The sequence below is a fragment of the Sus scrofa genome, chromosome 7 (genome assembly GCF_054392235.1).
Source record: "Sus scrofa isolate SSC_HxYL_T2T_F1_AM1 chromosome 7, Sscrofa_HxYL_maternal_Yorkshire_Landrace_v2.0, whole genome shotgun sequence".
Classification (NCBI taxonomy): domain Eukaryota; kingdom Metazoa; phylum Chordata; class Mammalia; order Artiodactyla; family Suidae; genus Sus; species Sus scrofa.
This window is the reverse complement of record NC_139389.1, coordinates 17,357,339-17,384,669: the sequence shown is the minus strand read 5'-3', so window position 1 is coordinate 17,384,669 and position 27,331 is coordinate 17,357,339. Positions and strand designations below refer to the sequence as shown.

General features: G+C 40.8%; 1 long non-coding RNA gene across 3 annotated transcripts in view; it reads right to left on the bottom strand.

The window, feature by feature from the left end:
• The window catches only part of LOC100512907 (uncharacterized), a 1,315,914-nt gene that overhangs the window by 911,775 nt on the left and 376,808 nt on the right, over nt 1–27,331 (bottom strand). For 2 of the 3 annotated variants that reach the window (NR_201443.1, NR_201445.1), the window contains 2 exon segments: nt 3,528–6,974; nt 7,285–9,426. This is a non-coding gene — a long non-coding RNA (uncharacterized LOC100512907). 3 annotated transcript variants of the gene reach the window in all.

The following is a 27,331-nucleotide window of genomic DNA, read 5'->3' as shown; positions in this document are numbered from 1 at the left end:
GGTGGAAAAAAAACAGACACAAACCATAAAAAAAAAAAAAAAAAAAAAAAAGGCAAGAGTTAAAATCAAATTTCAAAAAAAAAAAAAAATACATAGATCAGAGTACTTCATGCGACTTTTATTTTTGACGTTTCTCGGGTTATTGGCCTCCCCACCCCCTCCAAAATCGCCTCTGTCCCTGAACGCTACTGTCCATGAGTGCCGAGCCACAAAGGCTTTTGCTCCAAAGTGCTGCAGACCCAGCATCACATGAGAAGCCACATGACAACTGGAGTCGGCTGCTGATGTGGTCAACTATGTTGCCGAGGCAAGGGGGAGTAGGAGGGAGACAAATCTTAAGTGAGACATGCCCCTCTCGTGCTGCCAGGAAGAAATTTCCTTAAAAGAACAATGAGTAAAAGGCATCTCTGAAGAAATGCATCCAGACTTTCATATATGCACACGCACATAGACTAAAGAGATCATGGGTGCTTGGAGACATTTTGAGGATGCTGTACCACAGACACTAGCTGGATGGCAGCAATATTATTTCTAGTTTGTATTAGTCAAAGCTGATTCCACTTAAGCGGATTCCTGAAAAGCACACACCATGTCTTCATAGCATGATCAGGCTTGGAAAACCAATTCTATTATCTCGCCCTGCAATCTGTATCTGAACCTGCATTCTGAATAATTTATTTTTAGACTAATAAGATGCTTGCCAAGACCGCTCCCTTTCTTCGGCGAGTGGCGCAGGCAATATTCACCCAAGTGGGAAGAGCTTGCCCCTTTGTAGGGAGAAGAGACGAGACGGTTTTCATGATTTTCAAAATACGCAATTTCTTATTTAAAGGCACACAAACACAATAAAGTTCTCCCGCAAGTAAGCATTAAAACCAAGCAAAATGTTTCTGCTTCATTGAATTAACATGCCTCTTATTTGCAGTTTGGCATCTCACGCTGGCAAATGGTAGTGCTATTTTTCTAGCGCTACTCACGGCTGCAGCTAGAGCCCTTAAGCCACACGGATAGTGCTGCTTCTCAGCAGGGCAAGAACAAACAACTGCTTTCTGGAGCACCTCTCTGCAGAGGTGCTGCACTGCCAGGTATGTTCTGCTAGTTACATTAAGGCACCTAAGAGAGACATGGCCTTCAGGCCTTGTAGATACCATCACTCATCTGGGAATTAAATGAGTTGCCTATTTGGAATAGCCTGTCCAGGATGTGAGAGGTATGCTTCTTTAGAAAATGTGATCGTGCCAGCTAACCAGAACCTGAGAATCAGTAAACAAGGGGTGAGAATTGTCTCCAACTTGCCTTACTCAACCCTAGATATCAAGGTAAGTAACCATCCATTCATTCAAGACGCACGTATCAGTCTCCGGTTGCAAGCATGTGTCAGGCACTGTCCTAGACACTGGGGATCCAGGAGCAAACATGGGCAAGGTCTCTGCCATCGTGGAGCCCATTGTCTAGTATTACATCTATATTTTTTCCAGTGGAAGCCAACCTTCCCCCAATTTGGATATTCGAAAGATATCTAAGGAAGAAACCCAGCAGTCACTTCTGCACTCTCTCCTGGCCACCATTCTCTATGAACTCCCAAGTTTTATGGCTTCTTTCCTTACAAACAACTCTTGAATTTCAGATTTCCTCTCCATTCCTCTGGAGTCCATGCTCCTGCATTCACACACTCATACTCAACCATCTTCTCTCTGGTTTCCCTCTTTTTATTCCAGTCCATTGGGCAACCTGCCAGTAGACGAATCCTACCAAACCACCATGTTCTTGATGTCAGACAGGGGACAAGAACCCCTGTCCCTGTGGTCTGGACAATCCTCTGTCCAAGACTGAGGATGCCTCCTTATCTCTTCACATGCATCTGCTACCAGTAAAGACACCCTACCCTCTGATTATACATTATCTATTTAAGTAGACTGGTCTATTCCCAATCCTCTGAACACATCATCCGTTGAATCAGGAGAAAAAAATAACAATTTTGGCTTACTTCTGTTAATAACTAACACAGAGTGCTGTAAGGAAAACAAAGACACACGAGGCACAGTCCCTGCCCTCAGAGAGTGTATAATCTAGGGAACCTGGGCTACATATCCCATCCAGCACTAACCAGGTAAGACTTTGAACTGCTATCTCCCCGAGCTGCATTTCCTATAACAGTAACAAATAGGTCTAAATCTGTCTACTAAATAAGGGTTGGATAAACAGTACCATAAAAGGGTTGAGAAGGGAAAGATTACTTCTACCTAAACATAAGGAAACGTCCCCAAAGGAACCCTAAGATTTGCAGGGTTTGTTTGAGCTATGAAATGAACAGGGTAGGGGGTGGGGTTTGGGTCATCATAATAATAGCAACAGCAATAGCCTAACACTCAATACGTGCCAGGGTCTTGTCTAAGCATTTCACACACGTGAATGGACTTAAATTTTAGCAATCCCATGAGGGATTTATCGCTTTCATAAGCTCTTTTCAACAATACTGAACAGAAGCACAAAAGAGAGGTTAAATAAGCTGCCCAAGACTGCACAGCAAGTAAGTGCTAAAGCACGTCTGGCCCCTGAGCATGTCTTTTTAACCACCATGCTGTCCTCTGTTGAAACTGGAAAATCAGTGGGAGGGAAGTTAGAAAGGTGAGAACACACAGCTACGCCCAAAGATGCGTGAGGGGATCTGTTTGGTTCAAGGAGTGTATGTTTTGTAGAAGTGAGACTGGATGGAGGAGAGCCATAGTGTAAGGCTAAGGCACCCTTCATCATGAGCCATGGGGACAACCAAATTGTAGGAAGGCATGGCTCAAGTTACTAGAAAGAGGAGGAAGACTAGATATATGAGAGTAATAAAGGGGCTCCTGCAATCGCTTCCTGGTAAGGGGATGGTGCCTGAAATCTGGTAGAGGAGAAGAAAAATTAAGACAGAATCTAGAGGCTTTATAAAGAATGGGAATTATTGAGGTTTTCGGGGGAAACAGGGAGAATGGGGATGATGATAGCAAGTTGACTGCACACTTTTTAAACCTGGATGAAGAAAGAAGGCATTTCCTTGAGCTTAGGAGTTGGGTCATTCATCTTTGTCTCCCCAGTAGCAAGCACAGCACTTGGTACCTTTTTTTTTTCCAATGGTGAATGACTAAAGAGGTCAATGGAGATAGAAAACGGGAAAATTAAAAGTAACATTACATAGAACGAAAAGCTCTACAGAGAATTTAGTATTTCATAGGATACTCCAGGGGAAAGGTCCATCATGCAATGATATACAGAGAAAAAGAGTTCATTTTCCATTTTTTCTGTGGCCCAGATTTGCAGTGATACCTGTTTTCCTCCTACCACACACCTCATATGTCCCTCTTCAGCCCTGCTTTGATGAGGAGGTGCTTGTTCTGCTTGCTCCAGCCACATCAATCTTTGCCTGTCACCTGCAGACACATCTGATCCGGGTCTAAACCCCACCTAGAACATTGTGCTCATCAAGGCAATAAAATCAGTATCCTAACGTACTTTACCATTTTTCTTTTTTTTTCTTTTGTCGTTTTAGGGCCACACCTGCAGCATATGGAGGTTCCCTGGCTAGGGGTCGAATTGGAGCTGTAGCCACCAGCCTACATCACAGCCACAGCAAAGTGAGATCAAGCTGCATCTGCAATTTACACCACAGCTCACGGCAATGCTGGATCCTTAACCCACTGAGTGAGGTGGTGGATCCAACCTGTGTCCTCATGGATGCTAGTCAGAGTCGTTTCTGCTGAGCCCTGACGAGACCTCCATTCTTATTCTTTTTTTTTTTTTTTTTTTTTTTTTTTTTTTTGCTTGCTGTGTGGCAAAGCAAGGGAACCACACAAGTTTATCAACCTTTGCATACGATCTTAGCTAACCAGAATACTCAATTAACGAATGTACCTCATTTCTTAGGCAGTTAATGAAGGTTAGTATGACATACTGCCTCTGGCTCTGGAAGTAAAAACGGGTGTTATTGCTTCATATTACAGCTAGGGAAAAAAAGTGTTAATAATCTTTCTCATCAGCAGTAAAGAACCAGGCATTTAATACCCAGATATATTTTAGTAAAAGGCTAGTATATCATCTTTAAGTAGAGTTCAAAACCAATGTTAGATCAGTAGGGCATTTTGAGAGCCTACTTACACTAGACACCAAGGGGGAAAAAAAGGAAAAAAATACAGAAGTATTCCTATATTCTTGAAGGAAAAAGGGGGGAAATGTTCATTTATGCCAGGAATATTTTTCTATTGCTTTGGATCAATTCCAGTAATTTATCTTTAAATATTAAGAAGGAAACTTGGATCTGGCAAATCAGTGATTTTGAGTCAACGGGGAACAAGGTCATTGTTTATTCAGGGACACACAAACATGTTGGGGGGTCTTCTAATATAAGATGATAGAGAAGCATGATGAGAGGAGAAGAAAAGGAATGAGGCACTGTCTAGGCTCATACAGAGCTTTAGGATAATCCTTACCCAGGAAGACACTTCCCTCCTTTTGACAAAGGGGACCTAATGCTTTTGACGACAGTGAAGGCTAGCAGAGGCTAGTCAAGGAACAAGTGGATATTCCTTCTTCAAAGGAATTCAGCCTATCTAGGACACTTGGAGGTCTTGTCATAGAAGCCTGGATGCTACTCATGGTCAATGCGTGTGACTCTTAAATCCCTTATGTGAATAAGAATGCCATGCTTTGTCTTTGCAATCCAGGGACATGACAATGAGTACGGTGTAAGGAAGGATCTACAGGCTTATTTACTTGGTCTCTAGAGGACCTACAATCACATGCCATGTTTTCTAACCTCCCCCAAATGGATACCGAATTAAGATTAGCTCTTCACAAAGCAAAGTGACAAGTGACGAACGGCTGGCTGCTGGCACAGCCCTGGTTTCCCCTCTTTCTCTCACCCAGTATTATTACCCTGATCCATTTTACAGGGGCCAAATGGCGATTTTAAGGTGGAAGGACTGTGTTTGTTCACCTGTGAGTGGTTTGACCTTAGACTCGGCAGAGCCCTGTCAGGAAGTCGGTTTTTCCATGCTCTTTACAGTAAACAAAGACAGTGTGGCTGGGCTCCAAATGTTACAGAAGGTCAGGGACCAAACTGCCTCTAAGACAAAGACCGCTTCCAGAAATTGAAACACAAAATAGATGTGAGCGCCATCAACATTCCAAACTGTGCTCCTGTCCAGTGTTTGGTTCAAACAATGTGACACATACCCAGCGCTGAAGCATAATAGAAATAGAATCACAAAACCCCAGGTGCTGGAAAGCACCTCAAAGGTCATCTGGTCCAACTGCAAATCTGAACTGTGAATGCTGCCCTTTAAAATACCTCCTCCAGTCAAGCGTCCACGCCTGGAGGGAACACCTCCAGCGACTGAAAATGCAGTGCCCTGGGAGGGAGATGGGCTGTTTCATCTTTGCAAGCCCTGAGCCAAAAGGTCGGATTCCATGGTAATAGGAACCTCACTGGAGCTTCTGTGCATTGGCCCTCAATTTAGAGGTTTGGCAGCTCTAGCCTAGCATGCTTTCTCACATGATAGTCCCTCAAACATGAGAGGGACTCTACCAACCCCTACTTAGATGATGGTCTTCTCTACACAAAACATCTGCAGTTTCTTTAGCAACATCTGCAGTTTCTCTAGCCACTACTTTCTGACGTCTCTACCACTCAGCATCCCATTTTCCAGCTTATGAATACATTCCAATTTATCAGTAGCTCTTGGAATGGTATGTACAGTAAACCCAAGGCCCCACAAGGTGGCCACACAGAGAAAACAGTATTATCACCTGCTTCCTTCTCAGGGACGAGATCTCCATCAGTGCAGCCTCATCTGCCTTTGCTTTCTTGGTGGGCACATCACACCAGCACCTCACTGGGTTCACCTGGGCCTATGTTCATACATGTTCCTCCGAAATCACTGGACAGTGGCTTTAGGCAATTATATAACCATTTCTGGTTTGTTTTTGGTTGAGAGATGGGAAGATTCTATGGCATTTAAAACATAAATAACCCTAAACAAGGCGAAAAGACAACACACAGAATGGGAGAAAATCTTTGCAAGTGAATCGAAGGACAAGGGACTAATCTCCAAAATTTATAAACAAATTCTGCAGCTCCATACCAAAAAAACAAACAACCCCATCCAAAAATGGGCAGAAGATCTAAACAGACAGTTCTCCAAAGAAGATATACAGATGGCTGAGAAACACATGAAAAGATGTTCAACATCACTCATTATTAGAGAAATGCAAATCAAAACCACTCTGAGGTACCACCTTATACCAGCCAGAATGGCCATCACCAAAAAGTCTACAAACAATAAGTGCTGGAGAGGGTGTGGAGAAAAAGGAACACTACTACACTGTTGGTGGGATTGTAAATTGGTGCAACCACTGTGGAGAGCAGTATGGAGATTCCTCAGAAAACTACACAGAGAACTACCATTTGATCCAGCAATCCCACTCCTGGGCATCTATCCAGAGAAAACCACGACTCACAAAGACACATGTACCCCAATGTTCATTGTAGCACTATTTACAATAGCGACACATGGAAACAACCTAAATGTCCATGGACAGAGATGTGGATCAAGAAGATGTGGTACATATACACAATGGAATATTACTCAGCCATTAAAAGGAACAAAATACCGGCATTTTTAGCAACATGGATGGACCTAGAAATTATCATGCTAAGTGAAGTCAGCCATACAATGAGACACCAACATCAAATGCTTTCACTGACATGTGGAATCTGAAAAAAAGACAGACGGAACTTCTTTGCAGAACAGATGCTGACTCACAGACATTGAAAAACTTATGGTCTCCAGAGGAGACAGTTTAAGGGGTGAGGGGGTGTGCTTGGGCTGTGGGATGGAAATCCTGTGAAATCAGATTGTTATTATCATTATACAACTACAGACATGATAAATTCATTTGAGTAATTTTTTTAAAAAGCAAAAAATAATAAAAATAAATAAATAGGGAGTTCCCGTCGTGGCGCAGTGGTTAACGAATCCGACTAGGAACCATGAGGTTGCGGGTTCGGTCCCTGCCCTTGCTCAGTGGGTTAACGATCCGGCGTTGCCGTGAGCTGTGGTATAGGTTGCAGACGCGGCTCGGATCCCACGTTGCTGTGGCTCTGGCGTAGGCCGGTGGCTACAGCTCCGATTCAACCCCTAGCCTGGGAACCTCCATATGCCGCGGGAGCGGCCCAAGAAATAGCAACAACAACAGCAACAACAACAACAACAACAAAAAAAAAACATTTAAAAAAATAAATAAATAAATAAATAAATAAAAATTAAGAATGAAAAAAAAAAAAAAAGAAAATAGTGGGGAAAATATTACAGCCCAGTTCATACTCTTCAGGATTTTTTTAAATGTTTTCTTATTTAAAAAATAGAAATTGGTTATACTAAAAAAAAAAAAAAAAAAACATAAATAAAAAGAAAAGGAGACATATTACACTACCACAAAGGGAAACAATGTATTCGTAAATACACACAACGGCTCTTCCATGGAAAGAGAGAATCCTCATGAGGGTATGAGTTCTTAGAAGGCAACAAATACAACCTTCTGTTTCCCCTGTATCGCAATTGCACCGCACAGAATGAAACACCTCCAACTGCATACAATAGCCTTGCCCAGGAGGAAGACCAGTGGACTGGAAGTCAAAAGCTCTGCATTCCGAAAGTCATCCTGCCACTAACTATCTCTGTATTTGTTGTACGATCAGAGCTAAGCTATCATCTTTTTCCAAGCCTTAGTTTCTTCAGCTGCAAAGTGACAACCTCAACAATAGGTAAGTTGAGCTGCCCAGCATTTCCAAAGTTTGTGTGGAATTTTAATTAAATTTCTAAAATCTGTTCTTTAATACCATGGTGTAAATAAAATGGAAGCCCCTGGCTAAAGCTTCCTAAAGATTGTCACTGAAATTAGATACGTTTTACATTAAATTGTCTTAAAACAAGTGAATGGTACCTTCAGGAATCAAAAAGTTCCTGTGTCTAGAGTTGTTTTTCAAAGAATATGCCAATTAGATAAATCAGGTGAGTTCCAACGGGGGTTCGGGAGTCTTGACCCTCAGATAACATAACGGTTTTGAATGGGTGAACCAATTACTGAGATTCTTAGGGTAAGGAATGAAATAAATGTCATAACGTGCTATCATTGCTTTCCCATAATCCAAATGTCTTCTGAAAATGTCTTTAATTAACTGTACAGAAGAGAACCTTTGGGTTGAAAAGACCTAGTTTCTTTCACATTTTTAGCTAGAGCCATGACTACAGAGTTACTTGATGTCAATCAGCAGCCCGCACGATGGGGCTGTTCACATTCTTAGTTAGAAGGGAAGGAGCGATGGCAATTCGGTCCTGACAGAACACCAGCTCATTGGGAGATCCTGCGTCACAGTAAAACTCACCCCACGATGAGATTCTAAGACGCCTCCACCCCTCCTAACATTAATCTGACAGATTAATCTTTCCAAGTATGGAAAGATACTGCATATTAGACTATGCAATTTTTTCCTTAGATCAAAAGGCTAAGAAGAAAGATTGGAAAGGAGGGCTTGGTTTTTCTTGAACTCAGAGCCCAGCTTTGGGGTAGCCTTTCTTTGTGTGCCTCCCTTCCTTGTTCGGGCCTCAGCATCATCCTCTGCAAAGCAAGGGGACGTCTGAGTGTCCAGGCTCTGAGACTCTCTGCTTATAGGTCATTAGCTTTTTTTTTCTCCTGAAGGCTTCTCTTTTCAAAAGGTAAACTGTCCCAAGCTGTCTGGGAACCTGGACATGAACAGGTCACACTGCTCCTGATTTGCCTCATTCTCAGAAGCCTCATGGCAAAGCTCCCACTGCAACACTATCTCTGTTTCAAATCACCCCCTGGGAGTCAGGCAGAGCACGCTCAAGCTAAGATCCTGGGGTTAGGTAGCAAGGGTCATGGGGGCACACCTGTGATCTTGATGAGAAGCTGCAACTATGCCACGTCAGGGTGGCCCAGACATGCACAGCACTGGGGGGGAGAGAGTGATGCTTTTTGGTATTTGCAAAGTACAGCTAGGCAGCACAATGTCACATAATTAAGCGCCTAATGGTACCTGATGTGAACAAAAGTTGTAAACATTAGCTTATTGTCACCAATACATAAGAGACTCTAAAATGCAATTAGCACAAATGACCACATCTCCATTCAAGCCATGAGGCAGACTTTTAGAGGAAACTTTAAAATAATTAATATAGCCATATTTAGGACGCCACATACATACAGATAAATCAATGGCTGTAAAACTGGGCAACTTTCTCAAGCAGTCGAGCTAGGCATACATCTGCAACTTACAGTCAGATGGCACATCTCCTGGGAACGTGGCACTCCTGCACTTGATGTTGTTCTCTACAGGTCCCCCAAGATCAGCACTGCAGTGTTACGTGCCTGTAGGAAGGCAAAGATAGGAAAGGAGGTAAGAGTGCCAGAACCAGAAAGACAAGATTATTTTTTCCTTCCATTCTTCAGAATGCATGGTTTATTTAAGAACTCATTGTGTGGGGTCAATACTCAGGCTTTCTTAAAAAAAAAAAAAAATCTGAAACCTGAGAGAGACTCTGTGTGACATTTTTAAGTGAGCTGTGGCTCGATGAACTTTTTCTTCACGAAAATAACTGAGCTTACCCTGGACACTGTTTCTTGACACCCCCTTTCAAGTACCTGAAGGCATTTTGGATCCAGACGGATGTTATGCGTCAGAATTTTATTAATGTTATAAAGTTAGGTCATTTATGTAATTATACAGGTACATGAAATTATACAAATAGAAGACACTGTCAACACAGATCATTCACTTATACTTAACAAAGTTGACTCAAACTTTATGGATACTCTATATTCAAAAGACAAATATTTGTTACTGAGGATATGCAAAAGAATATTCTTTTTTGAAGAACCTAAAGAACATTTTTTAGATATTTTAAAATGTTGATATAGGCATACATAAATATAGCATCTCTTAATAGGATACTCTTAAAGAGCAGACTTTCATTTGTGTGGGTATACTAAAGAGATAAGATAACCTGACCCCCTTGCTGTACAGTGGGAAAATAAAAAAAAATTATAAAAATAAAATAAAAGACAAAAAAAAAAAAAAGAGAGAGATAAAGACAAGCCTCATCACTCTGTAGCTACTGAGGCTGTAACAAACCATATCTATCAGTAAGATTATCTGATGTAGTTAAGTATTATGAAACAGTGGGAAAAGAAGAATTCCAATAATAATGAATACTTAATTATAACTTAATGCATGCTAGGCAATGCTCTGAGTACTCCACAGTTAATCCTCACAAGAAAACCTAGAAGGTAGGCACTACTCTCATGTCCATTTCACAGATGAGAAAACTGCAGCTATTGGAGATGTTCAGGAATTTGACCCAGGCTACAAAGCAAACAGGTGGAGGACTCAGGCTGCAAGTTCAGGCAATCAGGCTGCAGAGACTCTTGCCTCAAAGTCCAGCACTCTGCCTTGCATCTCTTCCTTCTTTCTCTCCTCTCCCCCTGAACTCCAAATACCAAATATAAATTTACAGTTGATCCCACTCTCGGGTCTGCCTACCTCTTCGCATTATAAAAAAAAACAGCAAAATTCAAGGAAGAGAATCTAACATCTCTAATGACATGTTTACCCTTGTGAGAAACAATCCTATAGAATTTTAAGGAAAATTAAAGCAGGTCATGAAAACAAGTTTGCCCATATTGCAGAGATGGTGACTAGAAAAGCATGTGAATGCATACATCAACATGGGGGTGAAGGGTGGCTGAGACATGGCCAGGGGTAGGAGGGAGCCAGCCAGAAGGGGCTACATGAGAAGATGAGGTAGATAAACTCAATCAAATCATCATATTGATGACAAATATATATTAAGTGTCCATGATACATAATCAAGCTTTCTACAAGAGCTTTACAACCATTTAGTCTAATTTTTACACCTCTGCAATCCCGCTATTATTCTCATTTAACAAATGAGGAAACTGTGACTCGCAGAGATTAAGTGACTTCCTCAAGTTCAATGAGGAAACATTGGAGGCAAGATTCACACCTTGTTCTACTTGACTATTGCTAGTGCTCTTGAGATTACAGTCACATGACAATAGTCAAGTTCAAGTTCACAGCAATATCTGAATCAAAAAAAAAAAAAAAAAAAAGACCGAAAGGAGGTCAAGGCAAACAGGACCAGACCCCAAGCATCTGGGTCAATAAGATGGCACCAGTAAGCAACATTAGATCAAAAGGTTGGATCACAGATCAGAGGCTGCTGGCTTCTTGATTATGGGCTTCAGCCCCTCACCCCACTAAAAGTAAATGCCATCCGATTGGAATCAGTTGTCTGGATCATCTCAGAACCAAACAAATAGAATTAGGTGCTGCAAAGCCTTTTGGGAATTAAGCAGCCTTTTGGGAACTAAACGCCTAACCATATGAGCCCTGATAAAGACTGAAAACAAGGGACCTTGGAGGAGCTGAGAGAAATGACCACGATATAAGTTAAGAAGTCAAATAAACTGGAACCACCTATAGGACAGAGCCACATCTGAGGCAGACAAGGCATGATGAACTCCAGACAAAACGATGGTGAATTCTAGATAATAAGAAATGTTGATGAGATGGAAGAACCACCTGTTTTATGTAAAGGTCCAAATAACCAGATCACATTGGACAGCCACTCAAATCATGCCTTCATAATACAGAGTATTATTGAGAATAACTCAATTCACAGGGAGCTTAAGGCAGCCAGTACTAGATAGCCTGTCAGGGAAAACAGAATGATAATTACAGAAAAGAATCATATCCTCAGAAAAACAAAAATTAATCAAACTAAGTTTGTAAAGACTATCTTACAGACACATTGTCTGGACTCATGTTCTCAAAAAACACTGTTTCTGATTTGATGCCAATGCATTTAGCTAATTTAATGGTTTTTTCCTATTACTTCTAAACTGGATATACTCTAATCCATAACATCTTAGACTCTTTCCAGTTTCTTAAAGATCTTAAGAAATTCATAGTTACAAAGGATGGAATTTATCTTCCAAAAATTAAAGAATGATGTAATGGTTTCTCTGTTGTAGAAAAATCAATCTTATGACAATCACATCCAAAAAAAATCTGAATTTAACTCCAATGCTTGATCAAATACAAGTAAAACTGGAAAGCAAGTTTCACTGAGGAGGAGCGATTAAATTGAAACACTATTGCAAATTGAAAATTTTTAATTTTTTTAAAAATTAGAATAGAAAAACATAAATTTAGAATAGGAAAATTTTTTTAAACATTTGGATATAGGAAAATGTAAAAGATAGTACAGAGAGTTCCCAGTATGCCTATTATTAAATCTTACATTGGTCACGATGAATAAAAATAAGTGACATAGTATTAACTAAAATCCATACTTTATTCAGAGTTCCTTAGTTTTTAATCTAGTGTCCTTTTTCTGTTCCCAGACCTCATTTATTTGTCATGTGTACTTTGGTGGCTTTTAGAGGAGTTTCTCAAACTGTTTTTGACAATCTTGACAGTTTGAGGAGTACTGCTCAGGTACTGTGCCAAATGAGAAGGACCTTCGGTTTCGGTTGGTCTGATGTTCTCCTTATGATTTGACTGGGGTTATGGATCTGGGGAAGAAAACTAACAAGTGCCACTCCCATGCTCCTCACATTACATTAAGCGTTTATATCAACCATATGCCTTTTATTGTTGATGCAGATGCTGGTCACCTGGCCATGGCTGTGCCCGGCACACTTCTCCACTGTCAGGCTACTCTTCTTTCCCACCTCCCACCCTGTTCTCCCCACTGTGCTCTTCAGAAGGACATCATTATGTGCAGCCTACACTAAGGAGTGGCAGGGCATGCCCCATTCACTTGTGGGCGTATCTACATAAATTAGGTGGAATTCTTCTGCAGGGGAAAACTGCCTCTTCTCCCGCATTTATTTATTCCACCTGTTTATATCAGTATAGATTCATGGAGATTTATTTTGTACTCGGGGCTTTAATCCAATACTACCACAATAAGGAGACTTTGAAAGTTGAAAGGAGATTTATTCCAATTCATTGGCCAAAACAGACCTGCCACCTTTTGACTCCGGGCTGAGCAAAAAGACTACAGGTGGAGCAAAGTGGATGTCATGTATGCCTTGGAGATGGAGATGCTGAGGCTCTTCGAGACATTCCCTTTATTCCATCCTGGGAACAAGATGGGGAAAATGGGGACACACACCCCCCTTCATTCCAGGGAACTTTTCCCCTTCATTTATGATAGAGCCAGGATAAAATTCAATATATAGTCAGTGGTTTCAATTTAAGCATGACTTGGTTATCAAAATTCTTAAGGCAAATCCTGCACCAGTACCACACTCTCCTAGAAATAACTTTGATGACATAAGTGGGTATCACCAGATCCAATATACTTAATATATGCATTTCAGGTATAAATGTATAAAAACATTTGGCTATTTGTAACTGTTTTAAAAATATAGATACTGTAACACTTGGCAGTGTTGGAATATAACTGAAGGTGAAAGGAATATAGTAAACATATTAGATATGTACTGTAAACTAGTCATTAGCACAAAGTAACTTTAGGCATATAGGCATGACAAAACACCCTAATAAAGAAAAAGTACTTGAAAGCCGTGAGATAGAAACATACAGATAGACATGGTATAGACTGGAAGGATATAAAGACAATACTAAGTAGATTTTATTCATCCTTGTAACAAATATTTACATAGACTCTATCAGTCAGCAACTATGATAAAGGCTGGATATACTAAGCTGTGTGAAAATAGTTACAGATGGCCCTCTCATGTAGTCTATTAGGAAGATAGATGTTAATCAGATGATAGCACTGTTGAAACTTGTGAGGGAAAGGGATAAATCAGTAGGCCTGGGCTGCTCAAACCCTGCACACTGCCACTGTCAGGAATGATGCTTGGCCTGGAAAATGAGCTTTACTGGAAAATGAGCTCCCAGTCTTTGCAGTACCCTATCCCATAAGAGTGTCTTGGTATGCCTGAGGCTTTAGCCACACCAGACAGGTTATGCTAATAATGAGATTCATGGTGGACACCTGTTCCTGTATGCCACAGGCTCTGGACCACTCTGTATCACTGTAATCTCTGGGGGGCTGCAGACTCAAGTACCCAGGGTGATGCAAACCTATATAATGAAGCCCAATAAAAGCCCTGGACTTCAAGGCTCAAGTGAGCTTCCCTGGTTGGTAACACTTGGCAAAGGTTTCCACACATTTACTGCTGAGAGAGAAGAACTGCACAAGCGCCTCCACTGGGAGAGGATGACGTGAGGCTGATGCCTGGTCTCCCTTGGCCTCCACCTATGCACCTTCTCTCTTTGCTGATTTTAACCTGTATCCTTTCACTGTAATAAAATGTAACCATGGGTATAAGAGCTTCCTCGAGTCCTTATGGCAAACCATGGAGTCTGAGGGTGGTTTTGAGCACAGCCACCCTCCCACATTAAACTACAATGAAAAGTCGAAGGACATACTCTGACAGAAAAGATTTTAATTTATGGGAGCTTATAACATCATTACTTGAAGGAGACTAGGAGGTCAATGTAGGCCTTCCTGAAGAAGTAATGATTAAATTGAGATCCAATGGATGCATAAGCATTAGAAAGTATAGCAGGAGTGGGGAGAGGTTTCCAGAAGGGGGAAGGGCATGCACAAAATTCTCCAGTGGAGGACAACAGAGTGTATTTAAGCAGCTCAAAGCGAAGGGGTGTGGTGGGAGCCAGGGAGCAGCAGAAGGTGGGATGGGAGATGGGCTGGAAAGTCCTCAGAGGCTGGGACTGGTGGATCATATGAAAGACTTTGGTCACTGTCCTCAAAGCAATGGAAAGCCATGGAAAAGTTTAAAACAAAGGGGAAATCACCAGGTTGGCCTTTTGTTTTTTGTTTTTTTGGGTTTTTTTTTTTTTTTTTTTTTTTGTCTTTTTGCCGTTTCTTGGGCCACTCTCGTGGCATATGGAGGTTCCCAGGCTAGGGTCGAATCAGAGCTGTAGCCACCGGCCTACACCAGAGCCACAGCAATGAGGGATCCGAGCCGCGTCTGCGACCTACACCACAGCTCATGGCAACGCCGGATCCTTAACCCACTGAGCAAGGGCAGGGACCAAACCCGCAACCTCATGGTTCCTAGTCAGATTTGTTAACCACTGCACCACGACGGGAACTCCAGGTTGGCCTTTTGAAATGGGAACTCTGGCAAGAGGGTAGGTAAGTTACTGGAGGTGATGAACTGAGTGAAAACAGACCTTTATTATGGTACTTAAGGCGAGAGATAATGGTACCTCTAGACTGGGCAGTGGTACTGTAAATATAAACAAATGGAAGTTTTTACTAGAAACGTACTGGTTCAAGTAGACAGGGCTTGGGGATAAATTGGAAATGAGAGGAGAAAGAGATCCTGATGGACAGGATCTTCTTTTCTGGCTTCTGTAAACAACAGGATGGTTGAACTACTCAGTGAGGCAGCAACACCGAGACATTTTCTTCTAGCACCAATACGCCATGCATTTGACCTTGGATACACTGAGTTGGATGTGTCTACAGAACTCCAAGTGGAGATGTTTATAGACAACTGAATACCCCATGTACATAGATAATATAAATTCATATTCAATTCGCAAATTATAATGACAGCTAAACATTCAAGTGGTTTATGCCATTTTCCAGACCCTACTCTTAAGGCATTTTACATATATGAACTCAGTTTATCTTCACAACTAGATGAGGCAGATACTATAATTATCTGTATTTAACATACAATGAAGCCGCTAGAAATTAAGTTGCTTGCCCAACGCACACAGCTGGGATATAAAGCCAGGCACTCTGTCCCTGGTGCCTGCGGTCTTACCTGTCATGCTAAGCTACCTCTCAGAATAAGCCTAGGCCAGAGATGAGACTAATTTTAGAGATGGCAGGGAGTAACACAGAAGAGGGATTTCGAGGGTATCAATATTTAGAAACTCATTAAGCTGCTTTTTATAGTACGTTTTTGCACAGGAGACTGAGAAGGCACTGCCAGAAATATAAAGAAAAAGAGGAGACTGAAATACCCTGGAAGTCAAGAGGAGTTAAGTGTCCAAAATAGAATGTATTTTTTAAAATGCTATTAAGAAGTGTACTAAGAAGAGGACCACAGGATTGACAACCGAAGGCTATCATAAACTTAGGAAAAGCTGTTTCGAGGAGTGATGAAGAGGGAAGCTCAACTAGACAGGTGTGATGGAAAGGTAAGGAAAGCAAAGCAGAAATGCTTTCAACACATCTGGCTGTAAAGGGGAAGAAAGAAAAGACCTGCAGATAGTATGGAGTCGGGGACAGGTTGTTTATAAGATGTGAGAGCTATAATCAAGTTTAAAAGTCAATGGAAAGGATCCAGTTGAGAGGAAGGAGTTCACAGAGTATAAACTTCTTTGGCAGTCAGGATGAGAGAGATGGGAAACAACTGTATTCATATATACATATTCAAGCAGAACCAATGAATGGAATGCTGTCTAACATACACCATAGAAACTAGCAATAGGTCCAAGCCCCCCTCTACTTCCCCGGTTTGTGCTCATGCCATCCTCACATCAGCTTCCTTGTCTTCCTCTGGCGACCTCTGCCTCCTTTCATGACCCAATATGCCACAGACACTCACTTCAGAGACTCCTCACGTGCTCTCCTCCTGACTAAGAATGTCCTACCCTCTGCCCAACGCCTCACCTCTTTATCCACTTTCTATCTGGTAAAGATGTTTGCACATAGCAGCTGGATGAATGAACTCTGTTCGAGACCCGTGTGGAAACAAGGAGCCTTTTGAAACTCAGTTATGACTTTGGGTATTTGCTTCAATGCAATTCTGCTTTTAGTTACCATTACAATCTTTGGCCAGTATAAAACAGGGTCATGTTTAAAGAAGATGTTGGAGTGTACCAAGCATCTTGACTTCATATATTTAGTCATACACATACATGTGTATATATATATATATGATGAGAACTCCCTAGTCAGTCATATTTTTTTAGATCCAGACTTAGAGTCATCATTCCCACAAATACAGAAACATTCATACATGCCATTTTATTGTTTTATCAAAAAATAATAGTTTCGTGAGTTCCCATCATGGCTCAGTGGCAACAAACCAGACTAATATCCATGAGGATGTGGGTTTGATCCATGGCCCTGCTCAGTGGGTTAAGGATCCGGCGTTGCCATGAGCTGTGGTGTAGATCACAGACCTGGCTCGGATCCTGTGTTGTTGTGGCTGTGGTGTAAGTCGGCAGCTGTTGCTCCAATTCAACCCCTCGCCTGGGAACTTCCATATGCCACAGTGCAGCCCTGAAAAGCAAAAAAAAAAAAAAAAAAAAAAAAAAAAAAAAGAGTAGTTTCAAGTAAACACATGCCTGTACTTAGGATGTCAGTGAATTCTCTCCAACTAATCAAGCAGCATAGAAAGCCAAGTCCTAATCAGAATGACAAGCTATTAATTTAAAATGAGATGTGTAACTGTCAGTTCAACCAGACCTTCTTGTCAACCTGACCAATGCCCTATTTTCATCCCAGACAAGCTACAGCTACGGACTGGTGAATCTTACATAAAAATGTGGATGGGATCAGCAAACAGCATTGTCAACAGAGACCCAGGAAGTACGAAAAGCCACAAATGAGTCCAAGTAGAACAGAGAGAGCGGTCCTATATATCCAAAGGACATGCCTGGTTTTCAGGATATTAGCCCGGGGGCGGGGGGGGGGGGGGGGACATGATCAATTTGTCTTGTAAGGAAGCAATTGTTGAATGGCATGTGCCCGTGATTCATGCCAACAATATCTTACATTTGCCACTAAGCCCTTGCAATGTAGGGCATTAATGATCACAAAGCCTCCTTTAAGTTGTGGTATGTTATACTCAATAAGTTGGTGAGACATTTTTGAGAAGTCCCCATACATTAACATTCACCAGAAAACAATGGTTCAAGCCTTTAAAAATCCTCCCAGGACCCAAAGAACAATCTAGCTTCTAGCCTTATAAAGCGTTCATGCAACAAGGCTCCATCCTTTTACATAAGAAAATATACCTGAGGTGGCCAAAAATAACCTAAGTCAGATCAGTTGCAGAGAGCAAAGAGACTCATGACCACATCGAGCTGTTGGTGACAAGGGGACTAAATTTTAATTTGGATGTTTCGGAACAGGACTCTTTATAGGAGGAATAGAAATGTGAGCAGCTTAGCTTTAAATTCTCTCTACTCAAATCCAAATATTAAGTCATCTAAAGGAAAAAGGAAGTCCAAACATTCAGAAAAGGCAACAACTGCAAAAAAAGGTCCATCCCCAATGGATCCACCTAACACAATCTAAGAATCACTTCCCTGTATTTTAAGGGCCTTTAAGACAAAAGAGAAAGATACAAGGAAAATGATTCTTTCTATTCCTCTTTTCATCTGATTTCCTTTTTAGGTTGTTCATAAAAATATGAAGAAGAATCACAATGATTTCTTTCTCTAACAGCTATCTGGAACAAAATTAAGGATGGCTTGATGAATCAGAGGATGACAAGATACCACAATTTTGTGCTGATTTCACAGTTTCTACAAACTATTTACCAAGCTGACTTAGGGTAAAATATTAATACAGATTAAGCATCACAGTTTTTTTCTAGAAGTTTTTACAACTTCTTAATAATATAATACACATTCCTCTAAGAAAAACTCCATGAAAAGTAATTTCTCTATGAATCAGTTTTTTCTTTTTTTTTTTTTGTCTTTTTTTTTTTTTTTGTCTTTTTTATGCTATTTCTTGGGCCGCTCCCGCGGCATATGGAGGTTCCCAGGCTAGGGGTCGAATCGGAGCTGTAGCCACTGGCCTTCGCCAGAGCCACAGCAACGCGGGATCCAAGCCGCGTCTGCAGCCTACACCACAGCTCATGGCAACGCCGGAGCCTCAACCCACTGAGCAAGGGCAGGGACCGAACCCGCAACCTCATGGTTCCTAGTCGGATTCGTTAACCACTGCGCCACGACAGGAACTCCCGAATCAGTTTTCTTATTAGCAAAATGTTAGTAAGACAGTAATAAGAGAAAAATATATTTCCCTAGGACATGTTCTGTTAATAAATCACCTAAGAGATCCCAGAAAAGAGGAAAAGAGCTATCATTTTTATTCAGGCATGGCACTGTGAAATTTAAGGTATAGTGATATCTACTGCTTGAGTCTAACAATTGTCTTAACCATTGGCAAGATTTGCAGCTCAAAGGAGTGGAAGAGGTCTCTCTTTGTATATAATATACAAAGTTGCTAGAAAGTTTCAAGACGTTTAGTTTCCCCTGAAATCTTAAGGACATCACTTACCCATCAGCTACTCTGAAGCTACCGGTCAGCATCCTCAGAATTTACCTTTCTTTAAAAAGGCATAGAAGTGCTTATAGATGCTGTTCATCTTATTTCATAAAACAGACCCAAGCTTCTCTCGTGGTGTAGAACATACAATATATAACACTTTACACTTGATGGGCAGCTGTAGATAATACACTGTGAGGACATTCAGAGATGCTAACTTCTTTTAACCACAGGAGTCTAAATCTCTGTTAAAAAGAGAACCAGAAAAGGCTGACTTAGACATTTGACCCAGAAGATGATCTTCATGCCCAGCTGAAGTTAAGAGCTTCTGCTCCCTCAGAAAGTGTGTGTCTTGAAGCATCATGCTGGGCACTGAGGATGCTCAGATAAAACAACTGGCCTCCAATTCTCTGGCCTCTCTGATGTTTCGGAAAGGAATTGTTTCAAAAGATGTACTTGGCATAATACCCTCAAGGTCCATCCATGTAGCAAATGGCAAGATTTCATCTTATGGCTGAGCAGTACTCCATTATACACAGATACCACGTCTTTGTCCATTCATCTCTTGATGGGCAATTAGGTAGTTTCCCTATCTTGGCTGTTATAAACAACTCTGTGATGAACATAAGGGTGCATATATCTTTTTCTAATTAGAGGGTATTTTGTTAAGTAAAATCAATCAGATGGAGAAAGACAAGGACCCCATGATTCCACTCATATGTGGATTTTAAAACAAAAGTACAACAAAATAGATGAACGAACCAAACCAAGTAGATACAGGGACCAGAGTAGTATGCGAAGAGGATACGGAGGGAAGCGGGAGGGGATGGGGAGGGTGAAACGGGTAAAGGGAATCAACTGCATGTTGATGGATGGAAACTAAACTTTCGGTGGCGAGCACGCTGTCGTCTGTACAGAACTGAAAATAGTTCCCTGTACTAGACAGCAGGCCCTTGTTCTTTATCTATCTTGTACTGAGCAGTTTGTATCTGCTAATCCCAAACTCTTAATCTATCCCTTCCCCTTTGGCAGCTATAAATTTGTTTTCTATGTAAGTTCATTTGTATCAAATTTTAGATTCCACACATATGTAATATGATAGGATATTTGTCTTGCTCTGACTTGCTTGGTATGATAAACTCTAGATCCATCCACATTGCTATAAATGGCAGTATTTCATTTTTTATGGCTGAATACTGTTTCACTGTGTGTGTGTGCGCACACACACACACGTACACATACATACACCACATCTTCTTTATCCATTCGTCTGTGGATGAACACTTAAACAGTGCTGCCGTGAACACTGGGGTGCATGGATCTTTCAGAACATAGTTTTCTCTAGACATATATGCTCAGGAGTGGGAAACCTAGATCATATGGTAACTCTATGTTTAGTTTTCAAGGAACCTCTGTATTATTTTTCCATAATGGCTACACCAATTTACACTCCCACTCACTGTGTAGGAAGGTTCCGTTTTCTCCACACCATCTCCATCTATTTATTATGTGTACAGTCTTTGGCGACTGTTCTTTGAGAACTGCATAAAGCTCTGAATCCTTTTCCCAAAAAAGATGCATCTATCCAAACCTATACCAAATATGCAGTGTAAATTTTAGGGCATTTACAACACCCCTTTGGAGACACTTAAGAACCTCCTAACACAGAGTAAATAAGGAAGAAGACTAAAACTGAAACCCTGAGGGACCCCATCACTAAAAAGACTGGCAAAGAATGACAGTCCAGCAAAGCATATTAGGGATGACTAATGAGACAGTTAGATGGGAAGCCAGGAGAGAATGACATCATGGATTCGAGAAAATTACCCATGTCCAGAAATAGGAAATAGGCAGCACTACCAAATGCTGTTCAGAAGTTACATGGAATGCGAATTAAACACAGGCCATCGGTGTTCACTGGTCTAGAGCTGCTAGTCCAGAAGCCAGACTCTGATAATAAGATGAGAAAATGCAGAAGAAGATTTGGAATGCATACAGACACATTTGCAAGAAGCCCGGGCAACAAGAGAGTTTGAATGAATAACACAGGTAAGACAACAGATTTTTATTGACTGTTTACCCACAGGTTAAGGACAAAACGTGAGCATGCTTTTTGGTTGGAGGGAAAGAGCAGAGGAAAAAGACTGAGAGAAAGAGAAGATGAACATTAATTCAGTAACCTTAGAATTCATCAGGCTGATGTTGTAGAGGAGGATGGTTGTTTTCAATGAGATTGAACAGAAAGAAATCCTCTCAGCTGTAGATAATATTGACTATGATGGAGAGAGAAGATTGTACTGGATGGCATTTACCTTCTCTGTACATTATAAGCGAAGGTGAGATGGTGTTAAGTGTTAATGGCAGAGGTGGAAAAGGTAGGCTCATGTCACACATACTGGTACACTATTCCTTTTCCCCATCACATGCCAAATACCCAGCACAATGCACGGCGCACAACAAAAGCTCGATAAACACCGAATGACTCCAATTTTAGGAATTGAGGCACAGAGCAAAATGCAGAACAGCTGACATGTCCAATGAGCATAAAAGCTGACCAGGGAAAGGGCAATGGTGGCCCAACTATTTTACGGTGTCCTTAAAAACAGATGCCCTATTCAGTGCTCTGGGGTGCTCTTCAGGCATCTTAGCAGGAAAAGATACACAGCCTTCTCAGGAGCGAGTCAATTCTGCCCTCCTCAAACATCCTTAGAAAACAGGTATCCCTTTAATGAATAAGGAATGGCTGACAGTTGGTAGATAAGACATGTAACTTTCTTATCCAACACTCAATACCCTTCAGCAGAGAGGGACAACACAGAAAAATTAGTTAATTACACTGTCAGTTGGCCGCTTGGCTCTGCAGACCACACAAAAGAAAGCAGCAAGCAAGAGGGCCAGCAGACTTCTCTGCAGCATGTGTCAGTCTAGATAAACGAGAGGGCTAGGTAGTCTGTGCTTTGGATTCTACAGATGACGTCCTCATGTCCTAAAACCATTCAAATCTGAAAACAAAAATCCCTCTCAAATCCACAATAATGGCCACTGAACAACAGGGACTGGAAGGCATATTATTCAGTCTCTTCTGATGAAAGGCTGCTGAACAGGATTCCCAGTGACGTGGGGCATGTGATGGGTTACAGATGCTGTGTTTGGGTGTCATCTGAAGGCACCTGCTATCTAATAAATCACAGTATGTTCACTTGTCCTATTAAAACTATATTCTACCTTACCAGGTATGAATAATTTGTATAAAATTGATTGCTACAGTTCTCACTAGAAGCTCTAATTGCATTCCTGGTATAACTTAAAATGATAACCTTATCTTAATTAGTAGCATGATGCAGAAATGCTTTTGAAAGCCTCTGTGAATTAACCTGCATTTTTTTTAAAGAGAAGCCCTGGGGCTTAAAAAAAATAATAACTCAAAAAATTATTCCTATTGAATACGTGAGCCAATGTCAATTTATCAAAACCACCAAAGAAAATAATCGTATCGTGAAAAACGAAGCTACAGAGCTAACGCCTCCTCTGATCAGGCAGTTTGTATTCCTCTTTGCAGAACCCTCCAGGATGTAAATCCAAGGCCTAGATCTCTGCAGTGTCCACAGATTCTCCACCCCCACAGAAGAGTCTGTCTCCGTTTACTCTAATGAGACTCCCCGGCCCTAATAAGCAGAGCCCTACGATCACGGAAATGAAGTAGATGCACACGTTGGGGGTACATATGGACTTTGCTGGGAATTAATCACTATACAGACCACCTCCGGTCCTCCCCTAAGTTCCACACCAAGCTGTTCTCCCAATCAATCCTCGTTCAATTAATTCTGGCCTTCCTCATCCGTCTCAAGCTTTCTAACATCCGTTTCTGGCCCACTCACATTCGAAATGTCTGAGCGAAACTCCAAAATAAAAAGGTTTCCTGTGGGAGAGGCTATCCTCTGTATCTTTTCTGTATTATCACCCTGGTAAAGAGATGCGCAGTGGCTCACTGATGATAATCATTATCTAACAGAGCACACCAGGATATATGAAAATTAACATGTCAACCACCTTAAACTATATGACAGCAAGACTGAAAGACGCCACCGTAAATCAGCATTGTAAAAAAAACCCAAAGTGCATGTTAAAGAGTCTCCAAGGCAGTGCTTGCAAAACGAGGGGCCTACCAATAAACACAATGCAACCTGGCATATATCCTTCGAATGCCCAGCCAAAGAAATTAGGTAGAGTTTATTATCATCCAAAACTCTAATGAAAGCCACCTCTATAAACGTTAAATACACACTATTGTAAGAAAACTACTCTCCCAAGACTGGCCCCTGAGGTCTGCCGTTTCCCCACTTGTGGAATAATCAATCTTCCTAGAATGCAATTTGGGATCTCCTTCTCTAAAAATGAATATGGAGTAAATTTTTTTAAAAGTTTTTTTATCCCTGCTGGAAAAAGGAGCAGTTTTGATTTTTTTTTTTTTTTGAAAGTGATAGTGATTTTTTTATACAATTTTTTCCTACTGTACAGCATGTGTACACATGTACACATTCTATTTTCTCACATTATTATGTTCCATCATAAGTGACTAGACATAGTTCCCAGTGCTACACAGCAGGATCTCATTGCTGTTCCATTCCAAAGGCAATAGTTTGCATCTATTAACCCCAAGCTCCCAATCCACCCCACTCCCTCCCCATCCCCTTTGGCAACCACAAGTCTATGCTCCAAGTCCATGATTTTCTTTTCTGTGGAAAGGTTCATTTGTGCTGTATATTAGATAAAAGAGCAGTTTTGATTAAATGTAAGTGGTCAGACCTAGCAGTGACTATTACACTAGGATAATATCCTTAGAACTGAATATAAAATTAGTAGAAAGCAAAGAAGTATAAACACTTCTCACATTTGAGATTGTAGATGGAAGTTCCATCTAATTTAATTTAGGAGCATTGAAAATAGTAAACTTAAACATAGAAGAAACAGGTGCATATTCATTTTCAAAAAATCTTTTTAAAGTAGTCAGTACCTTTTTCAACAGCATTAAAACATTTAAAATATCTACTATGAGAAAGGAGCTCTATGCTACCTACAACTGATGTGAAGGTAATGGCTCTTCTAAACTAGTAAAGCATCCTTTTAATTTATGACCAACTTCTCTTCAATAAGATATGTCATTTCGGAGAAGCACTATTGTGTGGTACATGTGGGCTTATATTTACATAAGCACATTATCCATATCTTGAAGGTCCTGCAAAAGTACAGAAGACTGGGTACATTTTCTCTTATTTAAAACTCTATCTCCAGGCTTGAGAGTAAGGAGATTAAAGACTAAACATATATTAGCACTGTGAAAATGCAGCCTGAAAAACCCTGGCGGAAGAGACATTTTAATCAACGGATATCTCAAATGGAGTGACCCCAAATCAGTTTAACAAGACTGTTGTTCTAAAGAAGGAAAGCCCTCTGATCATTTAACTTGCTTTTCACTTCATTGGTGTGACAACCACATACTGATGGCATCTTCAGGTTGCAAAATCTAAGTCTTTCTACCACGGCAGTTACAGTCTCATTTACAACATTAATGTGCTAAACAGGGACTGCATGAAAATCTGCAATTATTTTCAGGCAGCCTACGTAACACTGCCACTAATTCTAATGCCCAGCAAGCATAATCATCATAACCTCTGCTGTGATCCCAACAAGGATTCTTCAAGCTCCTTATAAATGCATTAATCACCCCTATGAAAGTCACTGCTTGCTTTTAACGAACAAAGATAATGTATGTTCCTGGGATTACACCACTGCATGCAGAATCATTAAAGAAAGATAGACCAGAATTTATGATTAAGCCATTGGACGGCAGGGCACTATTTTAACCATAAAAATCACAATCTGCAAGGATGGTGGCCAAAGCTGAGGAAACATTAAAGACTGATAATTAGCATCAATCAGGGTGACACGACTGTTGACATCTTTATTACTTTAAATACACTAATCAAATACTTCTGCATTGAGATGGAAAGAATGACAGGCAGCTAGGCGTAGAAAATATCCCTATGGAGAACCATCTAAAGGTAACAAAAAAAGCATTGGTATTGGTCAAATGGGATCCAAACACACTGCTCTGAAATGGAAAAAACTCACAATGGACCTACCAGGTTGGCAGTTTTCATGTGGATGCTTTATCGCCAAGCATTTCTTCAAGTAAACACATATTTGTGGGTCCCTTCTGTGCAACACACCAGACATGCTTAATTTGGATGAAAAAATAACTCAGAGGAACATAAGCTTCCAGCTACTCTGCGGGTAAAAATGTAGCCCAGCATTCTAGCCCAGCATTTACTCACTTGCTAGCCCTCTTCTTACCTGTGCCCATGGAAATGAAAGATAAAGGGTGAGCTGAACTTGGTACTATTTACATAATTACAAAGAGGGGCTGTTGATATTATCTAACTGCATCAGTGCTCAATTTCCTACCACACAGACTCTAAAATATGCTATTATTGCTACTCATGCAAATATTTCCATCTTAATGAACAAGAAATTGCTCACTATCTTTGCCACCCCTTGAGCCCATATGGCCTTATACCTTAATGATGGCAATTTTTAGAAAGGTACTATTCTCCTATTTACATTTTCTGGCTGTTCAATGTTCACACATGGAATCCTTGGGGTTAAGGGCCTAGACCATAAAGAAATGATATGAAGCATCTTTTTCAGATAATAGTCTGGTGTGGCACCCATTCAGAGTTATGGATGAAGATTTGGTAAGGCATTTCCCAAGGGGAGAAGCGCCTCTTTGCCAAATGAGTTTATGATGGCAAAGATGTTTGTTATAAAGATGATGAGCCCCAACAATCATTTTGGCTCCAAAGTTCAACTTTATTTATAGGTTCCTTAATCGGTGTCTCCAACACTAGGTTTAAAATATATAGTACATTTTCTCTGAATTAGATACCAGCTGCTTAAAAAGAAATTATGCACGTCCACCAAAAACTGGGCCGAGACTGGGACATTCCCCATCGCTGCTTTCCAAGTAACAAAGAAAGGACTGAGGAAAGAGGATAGGTATCAGAGCTAAAACAGCTGTAAGGAGAAAATTACTCAAAATGCACTGCCCACAAGTCACTGAAGGAGTAGCAGCTAACTTAAAGACAGTTCCTTTTTTTTTTTTAATATAATGATTTTTGGTTTTTTCCGTTATAGCTGGTTTAGAGTATTCTGTCAATTTTCTACTGTACAGCATGGTGGCCCAGTTACATATACATGTATACCTTCTTTTTTCTCACATTATCATGCTCCATCATAAGTGACCACAATGGAATACTACTCAGCCGTAAAAAGAACAAAATAATGCCATTTGTGGCAACAGGGATGGAACTAGAGACTCTCATACTGAGTGAAGTAAGTCAGAAAGAGAAAGACAAATACCATATGATAAGACTTATATCTGGAATCTAATATAGGCCACAAATGAACCTTTCCACAGTTCCATTTTTAATTTCATAGAAGAGGGAAGAAGATTTTTCCAATACAGCATGATACCCTCACAGAGGCAAAGTAATAAGAAAAAAATGTCACAATTGGGCTATTGAGAATTCTACTAGTTTCAGCCAATATCTATCAAATCATTCCTTCTAAAACATGATGCTACAATTTGTAAGAGGTCCCAGTACTCTGACCTCCTCTCTCAAAGCATGACAGCACGGTCTTCTAGCTCTTAAATAAACAGTAACCCGTTTCATTTCAACACGTGTTTATAACTTGCTAAGTTATCTGACATGCATTAAACTAGGCTTCATTCCTGGGAGGAAGATATGATCATTCCCACTGTACAGCTGACGTCGCAGATTGAGAAGGTAAGGGTCCTGACTCCATACCTTCTTCACGACCCTGTGCTGCCCTGAATCGCCTTCCAAGGTTCCACAACTTTATTAAGAAGAGACCCACGCATTACG